We start from the raw sequence: 18,934 nt of genomic DNA on the forward strand, positions 1-18,934 counted from the left end.
GGCTAGGGTTTACAGATTTTATGCAGACACCTGTGGTTACTTTAGTTGTCCAATCTGACGACGGATGGATGGAAAGCAATCACAATGGTTAGTAAGGAGCGTTCATTCCTAAGAAGCTGTACTATTACAACTAGTTCACTTATACGTTACATCCAACACTGCCCCTACCGACGTTTGGATTCCATACAACGAAAGAAGCAAATGTTGGTTTGGTAAAAAGAAAAAAAAAAGTTGCCACAAATCAGTATCAGATCCAAGCCTATATGCTTTAACCTCTTAGTTTTCGCAGACCACCCATCCAAACTATCACATATCAGCAGAATCATCCAACCAGACATAGCAGAACAGCGCAGTAGGCAGCTATTACGCTTCAGGTTATGGTAAGAAAATCAAGCACCGTCTCCTCAAGATCTTATTACACCGACAGTTCGGCCAACATTGCCAGCTCCTGTGCCACCACTAAGGGATGACTAATGAGTCTCAAACCCCATCACCATGTTACTCGGTCCTTCCATCACAGATTAGTTCTCAACCTTCACCATCTCACATGGATATGCTCCCAGCCCTTGTTACCATTTCCCCATATCGCACTGCTTCTAAACTGTTGACCAAAACATCTTCATAATCCCTTCTACTCATTGGTCCTCTCAGATGCAACAAGCAACTCAAGCAGCTTTTCAGCCCTCATCATCTCCAACAAGACGAGACTCTAATGCAAACTGCAAATCATGCAGCTTCTCAATGCCCATCTCCAACAAGGCAATTCCTTCCATCACAACCTACAACTCGAGCAGGACCTTAATCTCCATCTCCATATTAGACCTCTTGGGCAAAAACCTCTCATAAACTAGTCTTTCGCCCCCAAAACCAAAACCAATTGCAAGACACCTCTCAATTGGAGGCTAAGGCTGCATTTGGAAACGATTCACATATGTAGTGTGTAAAATGATCTATATAAATTGCAAAGTTGGATTAGTTTTGCACTGACAACTAATTTACCTTCTTACCAAACGGACTTTTAATGGTAATAGATGTAAATACGGATTCCAATAAAGTATATGTCCTTTTTTATTAGAAGCCTACTTGAATGCAAATTTACTTTTATTTTTTTATTGATGTACTTTTATATCTCATATGTAATTATGCATTGGAAAATGTGTTTTTTGTCATTTGTCAATACATAAATGCAATGTTGCCAAACACAGGCAAAAGTGAACTAGAGTTTAAATTTACCTTGAACTGGGATTTACACTCCATTTGCTTCATTCCCAAACACGGCCCAAGGTAAAAGAGCCTTCACAAGAAATGCCTTCCTTGACAAAGATATCGAAACCTTCAAATTACTACTACACTTGGCCTCCAAAATCAGGAAAAAAAATAAAAAAAACAGGAAGGGGAGAAGTATAAATCAAAACCAGAGAGAAGGAAAGAAGAGAAGCTGAAAGCCCTGGTTAATCAGCAACCATTGGACGCAAGGCATCAGGATCAATGAAAGAGGTCAAGTGGCAATCAGGTATAGTATCTCAAACAGAACACATACAGCTTGAGAAACAAACATTTCTGGATGAAGGCGGCAAAAGTGATAGGCTTTAAAAGGAAAGGAAAGCAAAACAAAATTTCCCCCAAATTGTACATCTCACCATGAACACCCTCCTGTGGGTAAAGAAATCAAGGAAGATGTTTCTAGGTTTGACAACAAGCTGGCAGTGGGGCATCGAAGCAGCCCATAGAGGTGAACCAAGTTACTGTCATAACCCTGGTTGCTGAAAATAGAGGAGCAGCGATGCATTTAGGTAATGAGTCAGCTAAAAAAGAAGAGTCAATCCATATTCACAGGAGTTACAAGTAAGAGTGTCTTTGGATCAGTTCTGTCCAGTCCAAAATCAATTTGGACGGATTGGATGAACCAACAAGACATTGGATTGGACCAATCTGATCCAAAATACTTATTATATTGGATTGGATCTGGTCCATCTGTAATAAATTTATATTGGATTAGGTTGGATTAAACCAATTTCTAGTCCATTGATATAAGATAAGAATATAGGTGACAATAGACCATGTTTGAGTTGAAAACAATTTAAAATAAAATGAATTTAAACAGATTGGACAATTCAGACATTAAATTGGACCGATCAAAAATTATTCAAAATATTTATTGGATTAAATTGGACCTGATTCATTAATAATTAATTCACATTGGATTGGGTTGGATTGGACCAAATCAGTCCAATTGACACCCCTAGTTACAATCTTAATCAGGATGACCATGTAGAAGAAACCACCAACGGAGAGTTCAGTGCTGATACGAGAATATTAGATGATCCAAATACAGAAGAAACATCACTTACAATGTTCATTAATAGCAATGCACAGAACATCAACAATTCACTTCTTTTTGATAGTTACTTGAATGAATTGCATGTTCATCAACACCCATCAAAAGCTACTGTCATAAAAAAAGGGAGAATGATGGTTCAGTCCAGGGTCAGAATTTGTAGGTTCAAAGTACATTTTGGGTAGGTGCCAGTTTGGAATGGTATTAATTCATGACGAATATGAATACATAGAGTGTGGATTTTTGAGCTTTTGAATATTTATAGTTTTGCAGTAAAAATCAGTGTGAGAACTGCTAAATTATTATCGGGTCCCATATCCACTATTCCAGGTCTATGCATTAACTAGCCCAAATTAACCATTAATCACATAATTGAGAATTCTCTGTAAAACAAAATCTAAGTTTGAATTGGCAGGGTAATGGGCCAAATAGGACCCGCATTTTTTCCTGACTACCAGGCCCATAACTGGCCGGATGTTGCTTAACCATCTGATTTCCTTGTCCCTTTGAATTTTGTCAAGATCTTGTCCAACATGGGAAAATTGAAATTGAGGTTCAGTTTGAATCTTGAACTAGAAACTAAAAACCAGCCAAAAGAATCTCCCATCGAGAAGAAATCCATTAATCTCAACGTAAAATCATTCTACAAATGGATCAATCCTATATGCTTAGTTAATTTCATCTAATATCAACCTGTGATTAATTTGTGCTTTTGATGTAAAAGTAAAATGGGCCGAGAACAGAATTGGGATTTCCTGCCAACAAAACGAGTTCCAACACCTTACCAACATGACTCACCTTGAAACTGGGACCCATCATAAAGGAGTCCGCGTTCTGTGCACCCATGGGTGCACTAGATGCGTGAATCCGCCAATTTTTTTTTACTACATCATTCATCCAAATGTTAACGGTTAAATGCACGTTAACGTGGGTTCAACAGTTCAATTGGGCACGAATCGGCCACAACATGACCTATGGGTGCATCAAAAGTCCCCCAAACCTCATATTGCGAGATTTCTCTCCTAGAAGTTTTCCTCCTTCCACTGAACCCTCCCTCCATCGGCAGCAAAAAGGATAGCTCCGGTGACAAGGAAATTTTCATAATTATTCTTCCTTTTTTTGATGGAAAATTTTCATCATTATTTAATATCATGAAACCCACAATGAAAATCTCTCCCTCTATCTAAATTTTCATCATGATTCCTTCTATTGAGGAGTAGGCCAACCCTAGGTCGGCCAACCCTAGTTCTTCCACTCCTGTTAAAGATAACTCCAGTTTTCCTGTTAAAGAGAGCTCCAGCCCACTTACCAAAGAAAACTCTGGATCTCCTACCAAAGAAGGCTCTAGTCTTCCTGCCAAAGAAAGGTCAGCTACTATACAGAGACCTCTTAACAAAGAAAGATCAATTAGAGCAAAAAGGAAACACTCCTCTTAGCAAGTTTCCTACTGAAGACCTTTCCTTATTTCTCTGTTTCTATTCTTGTAATTGTTTCTAGTTTATTCTTTATTATTGTGTATAAATAATCAGCCATGTACATCCATTCAACATAGTGGAATTCGACCCATTCTTTGAAATTCAATCTTCTCTTAAACTTTAACTTGGTATCAGAGCCTATGGCCTACAATACATCAGTTGCTTCTGAAGCAATGAGCTTGAGCTCAACCTTCTCTCAAACTGCTTCTCTACCAATGAGCCTCAATTCGATTCCCAACACCTCTCACTATCTTACCATCAAACTTAATGGAGATAATTTTCTTCTTTGGAAAGCTCAATTGCTTCCAGTACTTTGAGCTTACAAACTCATGGGACGAATTGATGGATTGGCCAAGCCTCCCCCAACAAAAATGCTAGATCCAAATGACAACAGAATGATGATTTTGAACCCAGACTTCACTACCTGGCTGCAGCTAGATCAATTGGTCCTCTCTTACTGAAGGAGTTCTGGCGCAAGTTGTTGATCTCTCCACTGCTACTGAAGTTTGGAGTGCTCTAGAAAGGTCGTTCTCTTCTCACTCTCTATCCAGGGTGCTACAACTAAGGCATCAACTTCAAAATCTGAAGAAAAGGAATCTTTCCATTAGTGACTACATCCAGAAGGTCAAAACCATCGCAAATAATCTTTCTGTGGTTTTAAAGCCAGTAGTACAGGAAGATTTGGTTCTATACGTCTTATTTGGTTTGGGAAGTGAGTATGAATCTCTTATTACAACTATCACAAATTGGGTTGATGCAGATCAAATCAATATTAGTGATGTCCTTGGTTTACTTTTGAGCCATGAATCCTGGCTTTTGCAACGCAATTTTTCTAATGAAAATCCTAATGCGAATGTTTCCATGAATAATAAAATTACTACTAACAATATTCAAACCCCTCAAAATTCCTACAATCAAAACAGGGATGGAAACAATTGTGGTAGAGGCAGGGGCATGGAGGTCAATCCTTAGGCCATGGACAAGGCCGCGACAAAGGAAATAACATTATCTGCCAACTATGTAACAAAACAAGCCATGGTGTACTGAAGTGTTACAAACGGTTTGATTTGTCATATCAAGGAGAAAGAAGCCACATCCAACAGATCCTACAACCTTTCACAGTGGTGTTCCTCACAATGGCTCTACGACTGGATCTGTATTTGATCCAGTCTGGTACCCGAACACTGGCGCCACCCATCATATGACACCAGATGTTGACAACTTACAAGTTCGATCTGAATACCAAGGTTCAGATCAAGTAAAGATTGGTAATGGCATAGGTTTGACTATAAAAAATATAGGGTTGGCTTCATTAGTTTGCAATGATAATCAGTTTACTCTGAAGAAGTTTTTTCATTTTCCCTCTCTTACCAAAAGTTTGTTTTCTGTAAGTATACTTACCAAGGAAAATAATATGATTTTTGAATTTCATTCGGATTTCTTTGTCTTGAAGGACCATACGAGGAGAATTTTACTCAGCGGACCTAGTAGAGATGGACTCTATCAATTTCTTGGAGCAGTACAACAGAGGATAGAAAACTTGGAAGCTTGTGTTGGAAAGAAAACCTCCCTGTCAGAATGGCATCAACTACTTGGTCATGCCTCCTTAAGAATTGTGAAAAATATTATCTCTAAATTTGGTTTACCTTATTCTGTTTCTTTTAGTTATCATTTTGTGTGTGAAGCTTGTCAGATAGGCAAAGCCCAGTGTTTAAGTTTACCGTCTTCAAATACAATTTTTTCATCTCCACTTGAGTTGATATTTTTTGATGTATGGGGGCTTGCCCCAACTTTATCTAATAAAGGATTTTGGTATTATGTTATCTTTATGGATGCATATTCAACATTTTCATGGATTTTTCCTCTTGAGAGAAAATCAAATGTATTTAATGTGTTTCTTAAATTCAAGAACCATGTTAAGAATCTTTTCTTTACAAAGATCAAGATGTTTTAGAGTGATTGGAGTGGCAAATTTCGCTCTCTCCCGTTATCTTGACAATGTTAGTATTTCTCACCGTCTCAGCTATCCACACACACATGAACAGAATGGCAGTGCTGAACACAAACACCAGCATATTATTGAGTCCACTTTATCTCTTTTGGCATCCTATTCTCTCCCTCAGTCCTTATAGGCTGATGCTACTAAAACTGTAATCTTTTTTATCAATTGACTATCTACTCCCGGACTTGGTAGTCTCTCTCCTTATGAGAAGTTATTTGGAAAACCTCTTGATTATTCTATGTTGAAAGTTTTTGGCTGTAAATGTTTTCCTCTACTTCGGTCTTATAATTTGCACAAAAAATAGATTTTTGCTCTACTCCTTGTATCTTTATTGGCTACAACAGTAGTCACAAAGGGTATCATTGTTACAACCCTACTACCGACAAGGCGATCATTGCTCGCCATGTTGTTTTTGATGAACATTCCTTCCCTAGAATGGTCTAGTCATCACCATCTCCCAGTCCTACTGCTCCTACTGTATGCACTCTTCTATCACTTGCAGTTTCCCGTGGATGGGATATCCGTTAGTTGGACATCCATAATGCCTTCCTTAATGGTTTTATTATTGAAACGATTTATATGTGCCAGCCAAAAGGGTTTGAGGATAGTAATTATCTGGATCATGTCTGCAAGCTTCATAAAGCTCACTATGGGCTTAAACAGGCTCCTTGGGCTTGGTTTTCTCGATTAAGTAATAAACTACATGATCTTGGTTTTTGTAGCTCTCAACGTGATCCTTCCTTATTCATCTATAGCCAGGATCAGATCATTATCTATATTCTTGTCTACGTTGATGATATCATTGTTACCAACTCTTCTTCTCTACATGTTTCTCAGCTTATTCGTAGTTTATCTCAGGCATTTGCTCTAAAGGATTTGGGGTCATTGTACTATTTTCTTGGCATTGAGTCTCATCATGATATCTTAGGGTTGTTTCTCTCAGCGCAAGTACATATTGGATCTCCTGCTGAAAACTAATCTTGTTGCAGCCAAACCGGTTTCCAATCCGTTGGCCACCGCTTCTCGTCTCTCTTGGTTTGTTGGCGAGTTACTCCCTGATCCCACTCAGTATAGGAGCATAGTGGGTGCACTCCAGTATGTCACTCTTACTCAGTCGGATGCGGCTTTTGTAGTTAACAAAGTTTGCCATTTTTTGCATGCCCCTACTACTGAGCACTAGAATGCAGTTAAATGTATTCTACGATATTTGAAGGGTTTCATTGACACTGGTTTGTTTTTCTTGGCTCACACGCCGTAGACATTGACTGCTTACTCTGATGCTAACTAGGCTAGTTACCCTGACAACAAATGATCTACTAGTGGCTACAATATCTTTTTTTTGTTCTCATTTGATCTCATGGAGTGCTAAGAAGCAACCGACTATTGCCCACTCCAGTACTGAAGCTAAATTCTGGGCTATAGAAAATGCCACTACCGAACTCTTATGGCTAAATTCTCTTCTTTCTGATTTGGGTGTCAAACTTTAGTCTCCATTGGTTCTCTACTGTGATAATATTGGGGCTACGTATCTTGCAGCTTATCCCATTTTTCGTGCCCATACTAAACATATTGAGGTTGATTTCCATTTCCTTCAGGATCTTATCGTTAAGAAGTGTCTGATCATGTGGTTCCTGCCCAAATAAGATCAACTTGCTGATATTTTCACTAAGCCTCTTTCTTCTCAATGGTTTGATATTTTCACCAACCCTAGGTCGGCTAGCCCTAATTTTTCCACTCCTACTAAAGATAGCTCCAACCTTCTTGCTAAAGAGAGCTCCAACCCACTTACCAAAGAGATCCATGGATCTCCTACCAAGGAAGGCTCTAGTCTTCCTGCTAAAGAAGGACCAACTACTATATAGAGACCTCTTACCAAAGAGAGATTAATCAGAGCAAAAAGGAAACTCTCCTCTTATCAAGTTTCCTAGTGATGACATTTCCTTATTTCTCTGTTTCTATTCTTGTAATTGTTTCTAACTTATTCTTTATTATTGTGTATAAATAATCAGCCATGTATTCAACATAGTGGAATTCGACCCATTCTTTGAAATTCATTCATTCCTTAAACTTTAACTTCTTCATTGAAAGAAATTTTCAAAAGAAAAGAGAGAAAGCACTTCTGCAAAAGAAGTCATTCTACGAAAGAGACCTCAATCATGTATATGATTTGTTTAAGCTGTAGGCCATATGTTAATTACATGCTTAGTACTCTTCACTCTTGACTTGATGCAATCACACTGTATCATACTCTTGACTCATCTTTCAGCTTTCATACCAGTGTCCTATGGTTGAGGTTTCAAGTAAAGAAGACCTTGAAACCCTTACGAGTGGGCTAATCGAAAGACAAAGAGAAAAGACAAGGAACACTTGGAACCCACAAGAAATAACCATGAGAACTGTGAATACCAAAAAGGAAAACAACAAAAAAAAGAGGAATGGAAGGTGGTTGCAACACTGACATGACCAAACCAACAACTAAGAGGAAATAGTTTCTGAACCAAAACTGAGGAAATCTGAGAATGGAGGACATGAGGTGGGAGGCCATGAAAAGACTTCAGGGGGATCTGGCAATTCAAAGAGCTCGGAGTTGCAACACTGTAAATAGACATGGACATGCTACTCGTGCAAGAATAGCTTCCACCCACCATGTTACTAGCTTTAACGTCCTTGCTTTCTTCATCTTCATCAGAAAGATGGTGGAAAGTAGGGCTAATAAAAGATGGTACAACTAAAACTATGATGCTCCAAGTGACGAGTGACCCTGCAACAATCCCTCCAAACAACTGCCCGTGACCTCCTGCAAGAGAGATAGTAAACGGAGACGATTACACAAAGGAAGATGAAACATTGACCTCCTACTACAGTCCCTCCAAACATGACGTAATCGTTTTCTCTGGTAAAAACGATTGGTGGCTTGGGTTTCCGAACAACTTCCACAATCGACCTAGCACATCCCCTGATTGAACTATCGAACCCATGTTAATGTGCAATTGACCGTTAACATTTGGATGGATGACGTGGTTGAAGATGATTGGCAAGTTCATGCGTCCAGTGCACCCATGGGTGCACAGAACAGGGACTCTTATAAAAGGAGACCGGATTTGCTCCTCACACCTGGCGCCTCACATGCACATCCTATCATGCATTGAGAACATCTCTTGTACTTATTAGTTATTATTCACGGGAGATGTTCCCAATGCATGATGGATGTACCTGTGAGGCACCCATTTGTGAGGAGCAGATCCTGTCAATCATAAAAGTGGGATCTGACATATATGAGATTTGTAGTGTTAGATGACATGTGTTGAACTTAGATTCAATCTTCACAAAATGGTCGTCACTATACTCACAACAACTTGCAACCATGTATTGGGGAATTGGGATATGCTCCTCACACAGCACATCTCACACTGACATTATAGGCACACCCCCCCGGTTTAAGGTTTTTAAAACCAACCCGGAGAATGAACCGGTCAGGGGTCTAGTTCCCGGGTCAAGCGGTCGACCTATTCTAATAAAAAAATATAAAAAAATGGTTAAAACCGTTTGAACAATTAACAGCTTGGGTCAGCGGTTTGCTGACCAAAATCAACAGTTTTTGAGGAAAATCCAATTTTTTGGAAAAACAAAACCGGTCACCTAACCAATTTCCGGTTTTCTGGTCCGACCATCAGGTCCGATCTGGTTTTGAAAACCATACCCCCATTTCCCATGAATAAATAATAATACACAAGTATAAAAATGTTTCCATACATGGTGGGATGTGCTTGTGAAGTCGGTGTGAGGTTCATAGTATGAGGAGCAAATCCAGGAATATTTCCGGTATGGTGGCTGTGAGTATGTATCTTTTTGTGAGGACTGAATCCCGGCCATCTCAGACTCCCCAAAGCAAAGCTTTTGCGGTGGAAGGGCAAAAGTATCCTTTAAAATTTTCAATCTCAAAATATAAAATTCCATAACTTTTACAATGAAACAAATGAAGAAGCTTAGCTTCAGCAATAATACTGGTGATTTGCAAATTGGGTAAATTTACAAACAAATATCTTAGTATTTTTGAGTAAAATTTCTCAGTACCCTTTAAGGTACAAAGAAGGATATGATGAGGTGAGAAAATAAAAAAATAGGGTAATTCAAGACAACTCTCTTTACTTATTTTTCTCTTAAATCGTTAACTAGGTTTTGTCTAGAAAATAAAAGAAAATTATGTACAAACAAAGAAAGGCAAAAGCTTCAAAGAAGTTGATTTGAAATACGTATCAAACATCATATAGTTAAAGATAACACGATCACACTTCTTTTGGTCTACGTGATGGCCGATGGGCTTTCGAAAAAGAAAACTACGTGATGATTGATGATCTCCTCTGGAGACAGACGTATAAAATGCTCAACCTCGATTACATTGAATAACATTATTTTCTGCTATAATTAATTGAGGCTCTTATTGTTTATTACTTTTATTTTGATTAGGAAAACTTTTATATGTTTGTACCAAAAAAGAAAGAAGAAAAGGAATGAAATTCCTCTCCAAATTTAAAAATCTCTGATTTGCAGGTAGTGCGTCTCAAAAAATTCCACAGCTAGCGCTTTCTCGAGAATTTATGTTCGTAACAACTCCCAAAATAAAACTGCTATACAATTTACAGAAGAAAGGTGCATTTAAACTTCCTGCTATTTTAAAACACGTAGCTGCCAAAGTTGGATAACGGTCATATCGATGCAGTTGAAGCCAAGCATTCACTTTCAACCCTTTCCAACCGCCCGAGTGTGCAATAAGCAACTCTTCTCTACTTAAAACAAGACGTTCTCTCTCTCTCTCTCTCTCTCTCTCTCTCTCTCTCTTAACCCAGTAGCAAAAAACCATTCTTTAGCTGGTTCTGACTACACCCAATGAAACCATGCAGGGCCATCAGACTCTTAATTTCATGCTATAATTAATCGATCAGTTGATCTCTCAGTTAGGCTTTGATTCGAAGCCAGTTATTGGTTTTTAATAGGAAGGTGTATTTTGTATATTTGACCTAGTGATATTTTCTATAATTAGGAGTCCTAACTAATTTTATGCCTTGTAACTTGTATATATACTGTAGTTAACATGCCTTTGAGTCACGATTTTGTAAAATATTGTTTCTTCCATTGAAATTCTCCATCTCAATTTCTTGAGTTTGATCATCATCTCAATTTCTTGGGTTTTATCATGGTATCAGAGCAGTGGTGATCTTCACCACTGATCCGTTCAGAGGATGTGTGCCCGTTGAAGAAAACTAGTTGTGTAACTCGTAGCAGTAAGGTTTGGTGTGTGCCGAAACACTCATTTAATCCAACATTTTTTTTTATGATTTCACGTCTGAAGCGATGACTGGCAACAACTCATCCACCTCCTCCAAGATCCGGTCAATCAGTGATCCTACATATGTGTATTATTTGAGTTCCTCAAACAGTCCTCGTATGCTTCTGAGCCAAATCATTCTTAAGGGAGAAAACTATCATGTTTGGAAAAAGGCTTTTCAAAGAGCCCTAAGATCTAAAAATAAATTGAGCTTTATTGATGGGACTCTGAACAAAACTAATGCTGATGATAGTGACGAGAATGCTTGGGATAAATGCAATGCTATGGTTGTTTCGTGGATCTTTAATTGTGTTGACAAAAGCATAAAAAATACTATAGTTTCTTTTGATGATGCTAGGGAGTTGTGGACTGAACTTCAACAAAGATATCATCAAGGGCAAGGTCCCTGAATATACCAGTTGAAAGGGGAATTAAATGAATTCAGGCAAGGGTCATTAAGTGTCACAGATTGACCCTTGTGAAGGGAATTTGGGATCAGCTGGACCAGTATACTAAAACCGACACGTGTGTGTGGATCGACGTGCAGAACATTGATCAATATGCTGGAAGAAAGGGAGAATGAAAAAGTGTACAAAATTTTGATGGGTCTTGATGATCAATACGGTACTGTCAAATCAAATATTATAAGTATTGATCCACTGCCTTCACTCACTCGCTGTTTTGCTATGATATCAAGAGAGGAATTGCAATTGAAAGCGGGGCAACACGAAGATCCAAGGATGCAAGCTGCTGCATTTGCAAGCCGAGGAAAATTAGATGAAAGGAGTCTAGTGGGAGAAGGGCGAGATTCTGTTGACCTACCCGTGATCTGTGGTCATTGCAAAAGACCTGGACACAACAAATCTTGTTGTTTCGAGATCATTGGGTACCCGGAACACTAGAAAAACCAAAATGGAGGTAAAGCAGGCCGTGGTCGAGTGTTCCGGGTAACCAAGGCCAAGCAAATGCCGTTACTGAAGAAGTGGGAGCATCGAGCAATACTATACAGATGTTGTCTCTCACACAAGATCAACTTGACCGTTTAGAAGTCACTGCTAGGTACAGGTGATTCAGAAAACATGATCCATGATGCACTGTCTGGTAAGAAATTTTCCTTGGTCCACTTGTCAAATTGTACAGTGGTGCATCGCACCATGTTTCTAGTAACCTTAAAGCATTTGAGTTGTCATCCCAAATAGAGATTCTTTGAAAGTAAATAAAATAGGGGATATCATGGTTAACAAACATATCAAGTTAAAAGATGTTCTTTATGTTCGGGATTTTAAATGTAATTTGATATCCTCAAGAAAGTTAAGTGAAGATATGGGTTGTGCTATTACTTACTATTTGAATGTTTGTGTGATACAGGACCCCACCCGACGGACGTTGATTGGATTGGGTGATCTCAATGATGGCCTATACTATTTGCAAAACACACATAGTGCTCATGTGATGGATATCAAGAAGAGTACAAAGAAACTGTGGCACAAACGTCTAGGACACCCTTCTAAAATAAAATTATCGTATTTATCTAGAGTGTGTGGTTTTAGCTGTAGTAGTAATGGTGTTGAGTGTTGTGATGTATGTCATTGTGCAGAGCAGACACACATTTATTTTCCTTTAAGTAACAATAAAGCTTCTCGTGCATTTGAATTAGTACATTGTGATCTATGGGGTCGGTATCACACTCCATCTCTTTCAAAAGCTCATTATTTCTTAACTATCGTGGATAATTTTACACGTACTACGTGGGTGTATCTTTTGCATGATAAATCAGAAACTCAAAAAATTTTCATATCTTTTTGTGTTATTGTTAGGAGACAATTTGGGGTTGATATCAAGGTGGTTCATAGTGACAATGGAACAGAATTTTTTGGGACTCTCAATGAATTTTTTCTCAGTCAGAGAATTATCTATCAAACTTCTTGTGTTGAGACACTGCAACAAAATGGGAGAGTAGAAAGGAAGCACCAACACATCTTCAATGTGGCAAGAGAATTGCATTTCCAGGCTAGTCTACCTTTAAAATTTGGGGAGAGTGTGTCATGGCAACAGCTCATCTCATTAACTACACACCAAGTAGTGTGCTAGGATGTTACAGTTCGACACAATCTTAGCCTTGCCTACGCTTGGCAGGCTTATGTTAGGGACATCACCGTCATTTTTGCCTATAAGATTTTTGGGAGAATTGATGTTATCTTCGGGCAGACCACCAAAAGCTTAACATACTCTTTGAGGAGGGGTGGTCGACCTCCTTGGGTGCCTAACCTTGGTACTCCTAGACCATCATCCCCTTGCGGGGCGGCCCTGGTTAACGGCTAGCATGGCTACCGGGGTTCCTCATGGGCGCACACTTGCTCATGGGGATAGTGTTGGACCGGCATTGCGCTACCGATACTCAAGGGAGACTTGGCATGCGGGCTTGGCTCAAGCATGACCCTTCACCACGCCAGCCCCTTGCCCAAGCTGATTGAGCTATCCCGTTGCCCCTAGTGCACGGATGTGTTCCGGCCCAAGCGGTTGCCTATCATCATGGCACACAGGTGCCTGTCATCATCGGCATAGAGGAGACCCTTCACATCGGTGCCAAGTCACCTCATCGGTGCATGGTCACCTTGCATTATGATTGTCCCCCTTTAGCACGTAAGCGGTGCCTCTCATGGACCGGTCTGAGCCAGGAGAGTGCCCCGGCCATTGGACTTGAGGTCATGATCCAGTGCTACTGACTTTGGTGGAGCCATCCCATTGGGCAACTCCTAACCTCTAAGCGCAAAAAGGCTTGTCCTGGCCTACCTTGGCCTGGACGCCGCACGGGGTTCTTCCGTTGTAGAACTACCCCTGTGACAGTTGGTATCAGAGCAAGTTGGCCAATTACTGCCGCAGTTGGTTTTTAGCAGATTAGCCCAAAGCCAGTTGAAGTGGTCATCACGACAAGCAACAACATTGTGGGATACGGTCCCTAGGCACTTCCACCCAGGATCAAGCAGAATTCAAATCAGGCCTGGCAAGAGGCCATTTCATTGTTCGTGTCCCCATTCCAATGACACTAGAACAGCTTCCCTTGCGGGGGCAGACGCATTGGTTGTTGTCCTCATGCGGGGGCAGACGCGTGAGCCTTGATAGGAATGTGGGTACATTGCCCGAGCAGATTGCTTATCAGGCCTAGCAAGAGGCCATTCATTGTTCGTGTCTCCATTCTAATGACCCTAAAATAGCTTCCCTTGCGAGGGCAGATGCATTGGTTGTTGTTCTCATGCGGCTGCAGACGCGTGAGCCTTGTTAGGAATGTGGGTACACTGGCCGTTGGAGCATGGTGGCCCTACACCGGCAAAGTATCAAGTGGACATGCTCAGTTTTCAGGTGGATCACTTGCAGCAGCGAAAGCGCATCACCAGGCGAGTGCATGATCGGCAGCTCATGGGTAAAAGTTTCCACACTCGCATTTGAAGCGGTCAGGTCTCCTTGAGGCAGCAGTAGTGGGGCCCTCTCGGAGTGAAGATGTATCCCGAGTCGGCGAGGCGAAGTGTAGTTTTGAGGGCCAAGAGAGCATAAGCCATGGCTAGGTTTGAGTAAACCGAATCAGCGAGGTGAAGTATGTAGGCCAGCATGGTGAAAGGGTACCCAAGTCATCATCAACATGAGGAGTAGACCAATCAGCGTGTTCGGTAGCATCACTGAAAAGCTACCAAGAAGACGGTTGAGCCTTGAGGTAAGATGATACATGGGGCGGACCTCCGCGAAGCACCACACACATTTCTTCGAGGGCCCTTTCTTTCACTGTTCAACGACATAGCAATTGTGTGGTTTGAGTAACCTCAACACAGGGGCGTGAAGTCCCGGGTTGGCCAGCATGGTGAAATGGTTCCGTCCCCATAAATGGACACCAAGATAGGCAAGACTCGGGTTGGCCAAGCGAGCCCTGGAACTAGTAGAATAGTGGATGGCACGAGACACAAACGCCCATTCACGGAAGGAGTCATTGTCGAGGATGACAATGAATTGAGTGGGGGAGCCTGTTATAAATCGACATAGGCTTAGCCTTGCCTACGCTTGGCAGGCTTACATTAGGGACATCACCGTCATTTTTGCCTGTAAGATTTTTGGGAGAATTGATGTTATCTTCAAGCAGACCACCAAAAGCTTAATGTACTCTTTGAGGAGGGGTGGTCGACCTCCTTGGGTGCCTAACCTTGGCACTCCTAGACCATCATCCCCTTGCGGGGTGGCACTGGTTAACGGCTAGCATGGCTACCAAGGTTCCTTATGGATGCACACTTGCTCATGGGGACAGTGTTGGACCAGCACTGCACTACCGATACTCAAGGGAGGCTTGGCATGTGGGCTTGGCTCAAGCATGACCCTTCACCATGCCAGCCCCTTGCCCAAGCTAATTGAGCTATCCCATTGCCCCTAGTGCATGGGTGTGTTCCGGCCCAAGCGGTTGCCTATCATCATGGCACACAGGTGCCTGTCATCATCGGCATAGAGGAGACCCTTCACATCGGTGCCAAGTCACATCATCGGTGCATGGTCACCTTGCGTTATGATTGTCCCCCTTTAGCACGTAAGCGGTGCCTCCCATGGACCGGTCTGAGCCAGGAGAGTGCCCTGGCCATTGGACTTGAGGTCATGATCCAGTGCTACTGACTTTGGTGGAGCCATCCCATCGGGCAGCTCCTAGCCTCTAAGCGCAGAAAGGCTTGTCCTGGCCTACCTTGGCCTAAACGCCGCACGGGTTTCTTCCGCTGTAGAACTACCCCCGTGAAAAGGAGGCCACAAACCATTTGAAGTCTTGTTTGGAAAAACACCCAAATACTCTCACATTAAAGTATTTGGGTGCCTTGTGTATGCCAAAATGCAAGGTATTAGAAGGGATAAGTTTGGAGAGCATGTCGAGAAGTGTATTTTCGTTGGATTTTCGTATGGGAAGAAATGATGGAAAATGTACAGTTTAGAAAAGGGAAGTACTTTTGTGTCCCGACATGTATATTTTTATGAAGAAGTCTTTCCTTTTAGCAATAATGAGGCACTTAAAGTGGAACAACTTCCAAGTGAGGGGGAGCATGTGGTTGTGGAAGATGAAACTGAGCCGTTTAGGAATGAGAGAAGTCTTGTTGGGATTAATGGCAAGCAACATATGGGCGCAAACGAAGAAAGTGTCCACACAGGTGATGTAGAAATAAGTTCGGGTGAGCAACGAGGAGCAAATGCGTCTGACCAAGCTGCAGTAAGTATGCCACAAAGAGATGAAAGTGAACAATATGTTTTGCAACAAGAGCGACCTCAACAGGAAAGAAAACCCCTGGGTACTTAAGAGACTATGTGTGACGCGTTGTTATCGCCATCCAACGTGAACTCAGTTCGAAAAGCACCTGCAGGTAAGGCCCATCCTTTAACACACTATATTTGCTATAGTAAGTTTAGTTCAACTCATAAAGCTTTCTTAGCGGCCATCGATTCTCATGATGAGCCAACCAGTTATGCACAGGTTGTCAATGACGAATGATGGATTAAGGCGACGGACAAAGAGATTAAGGCATTGGAAGAAAATAAAACATGGAAATTTGTGAGTTTGCCCTGGGGAAAGAAAGTGGTCGGATGCAAATGGGTCTATAGAATTAAGTACAAATCGGATGGGAGTATTGAACGTTTCAAGGCCAGATTAGTTGTGCAAGGCTTTACTCAAAAATGGGGAGAGGATTATACGGAGACTTTCGCTCCAGTAACAAAGCATGTATCTGTCCATGTCTTTCTGGTAGTGGCTGTGGCAAAAGGATAGGAACTTCATCAAATGGACGTGAATAATGCCTTTTTACATGGCGATTTCAAAGAAGAAATTTACATGACGCTCCCACCTGGTTTCAGTTCCGATAAACCAAATGCACTATGCAAGTTACAAAAGTCTCTATACGGCCTAAAACAAGTCTCTAGAAACTGGTTCACAAAGTTGGCAGCATCCTTGTGTGAGTATGTTTTCAAGCAATCCACTACGGAGAGTACTCTTTTCATATACAGAAAAGGAGACATATTTCTTGGTCTCTTGGTGTACGTTGATGATATTATAGTAGCTAGGAACAATTCAGAAGCGTGTGCAAAATTCAAGGCGTATCTTGATAGTTGTTTAAAGATAAAGGACTTAGGAAATTTGAAATATTTCCTTGGAATAGAAGTGGCTCGATCTATTGCTGGTCTGTTTTTTAATCAACACAAGTTTGTTTTGGACATTTTGAAAGAAACTGGACTGATTGGGTGCAAACCCGTAGACACTCCAATTGAGCAAAATCATCGTTTGGGGCATTCCAATGGCAGTTTTCATTCTGATCAAATCAGAATCGAAGGTTAGTGGGGCGACTGTTATACTTGACAAACACGAGACTCGACATCACTTATGCTATGCATGTGCTTAGTCAATTCGTCCAACAATCCTGAGTTGAGCATTGGGACGACCTTGTGCATGTTCTGAAATATCTTAAAGGATGTCCAGGGCAAGGGATATTGCCAAGTGGTGAGAATGATATGGTATTGCAAGGATACTATGATGCAGATTGGGCAAGTTGCCCTTTAACCAGAAAATCAGTAACTGGGTTGTACTTCCAGCTTGGTTTCTCCCCTATACTTTGGAGGAGTAAGAAACAATCCATAGTGTCTAGATCCTCGGTAGAAGCGGAATATAGAGCCATGGCTGTGGCTGCTAGTGAAGTGATCTGGCTACGGAGGTAATCAAGTGAATTATTAGTGCCGCAATTGGGAGCTACTAGTCTTTTCTATGATAATAATGTGGCATTACATATTGCAAACAATCCTGTCTTCCATGAAAGGACTAAGCATATTGAAGTGGATTGTCACTTTGTACGTGAAAGACTGCTTTTTGGAGAACTCTTACCACGTTATCTTCCATCACATTTACAGTTAGCAGATTTATTTACTAAAGGCCTTAGCAAATGCCAATTTCAGTTTCTTCTTTGCAAGTTGGACATTCGGATCCTCATGCTCCAACTTGAAGGGAAGTAATAGGAAGATGTATTTTGTATCTTTGACCTAATGATATTCTCTATAATTAGGAGTCCTAAATTAGATAGGTGATCATTGTTAAAGCCTAATTTTATGCCTTATAACTTGTATATATAGTATAGCTAACATGCCTTTGAGTCACAGTTATATAAAATAGTATTTCTTCCATTGAAATTCTCATCACAATTTCTTAACTTTGATCATTATCTCAATTTCTTGGGTTTTATCACTTTTGTACATTTTACTCGACTATCGTTGTAATTAAGTTGGTTGAGGGGTAGACGTTAAACCGTGTATCTTAAAGAGGTAAACGTTGATATTGATAAAAGTGCTACTGCCACGTCTGGATTATCTAGAAATATTCCCTTAATTATTACCTTCAGATACTGAATAAAATTGCCTCCTTTGTTGAACTAATCAACTATGAACCAGCTGAGACCTAGCTAGCTAGCTAGTCATGACAGTTCAGCATCTAAAAACAACCCCCCTCCTTATGATGCTTACTACTTTGTGATGTCAATTTCTTCCAAATCAAACGGCTTGGGTTGCCAATAGGCCGAGGCTAGCTATTACATTTTTGATCATATATATATATATATATATATATATAAGCAATTCAATTCAAAGTAGTTAAAGTATGCAGTAAGTGACTTACCGGCTTATACATGATTACGTTGAGATCTGAATTTACATATTTCAACTTCAATTGAAAGAAAACGGCTTTATGTTGTTTGACATTCAAGAAGGATGGCCTTATAATAGACTTTCATCCTCGTTCTCAG

This window comes from Nelumbo lutea, chromosome 1, assembly GCF_056320005.1.
Source record: "Nelumbo lutea isolate HS-2025 chromosome 1, American lotus-T2T, whole genome shotgun sequence".
Taxonomy (NCBI): domain Eukaryota; kingdom Viridiplantae; phylum Streptophyta; class Magnoliopsida; order Proteales; family Nelumbonaceae; genus Nelumbo; species Nelumbo lutea.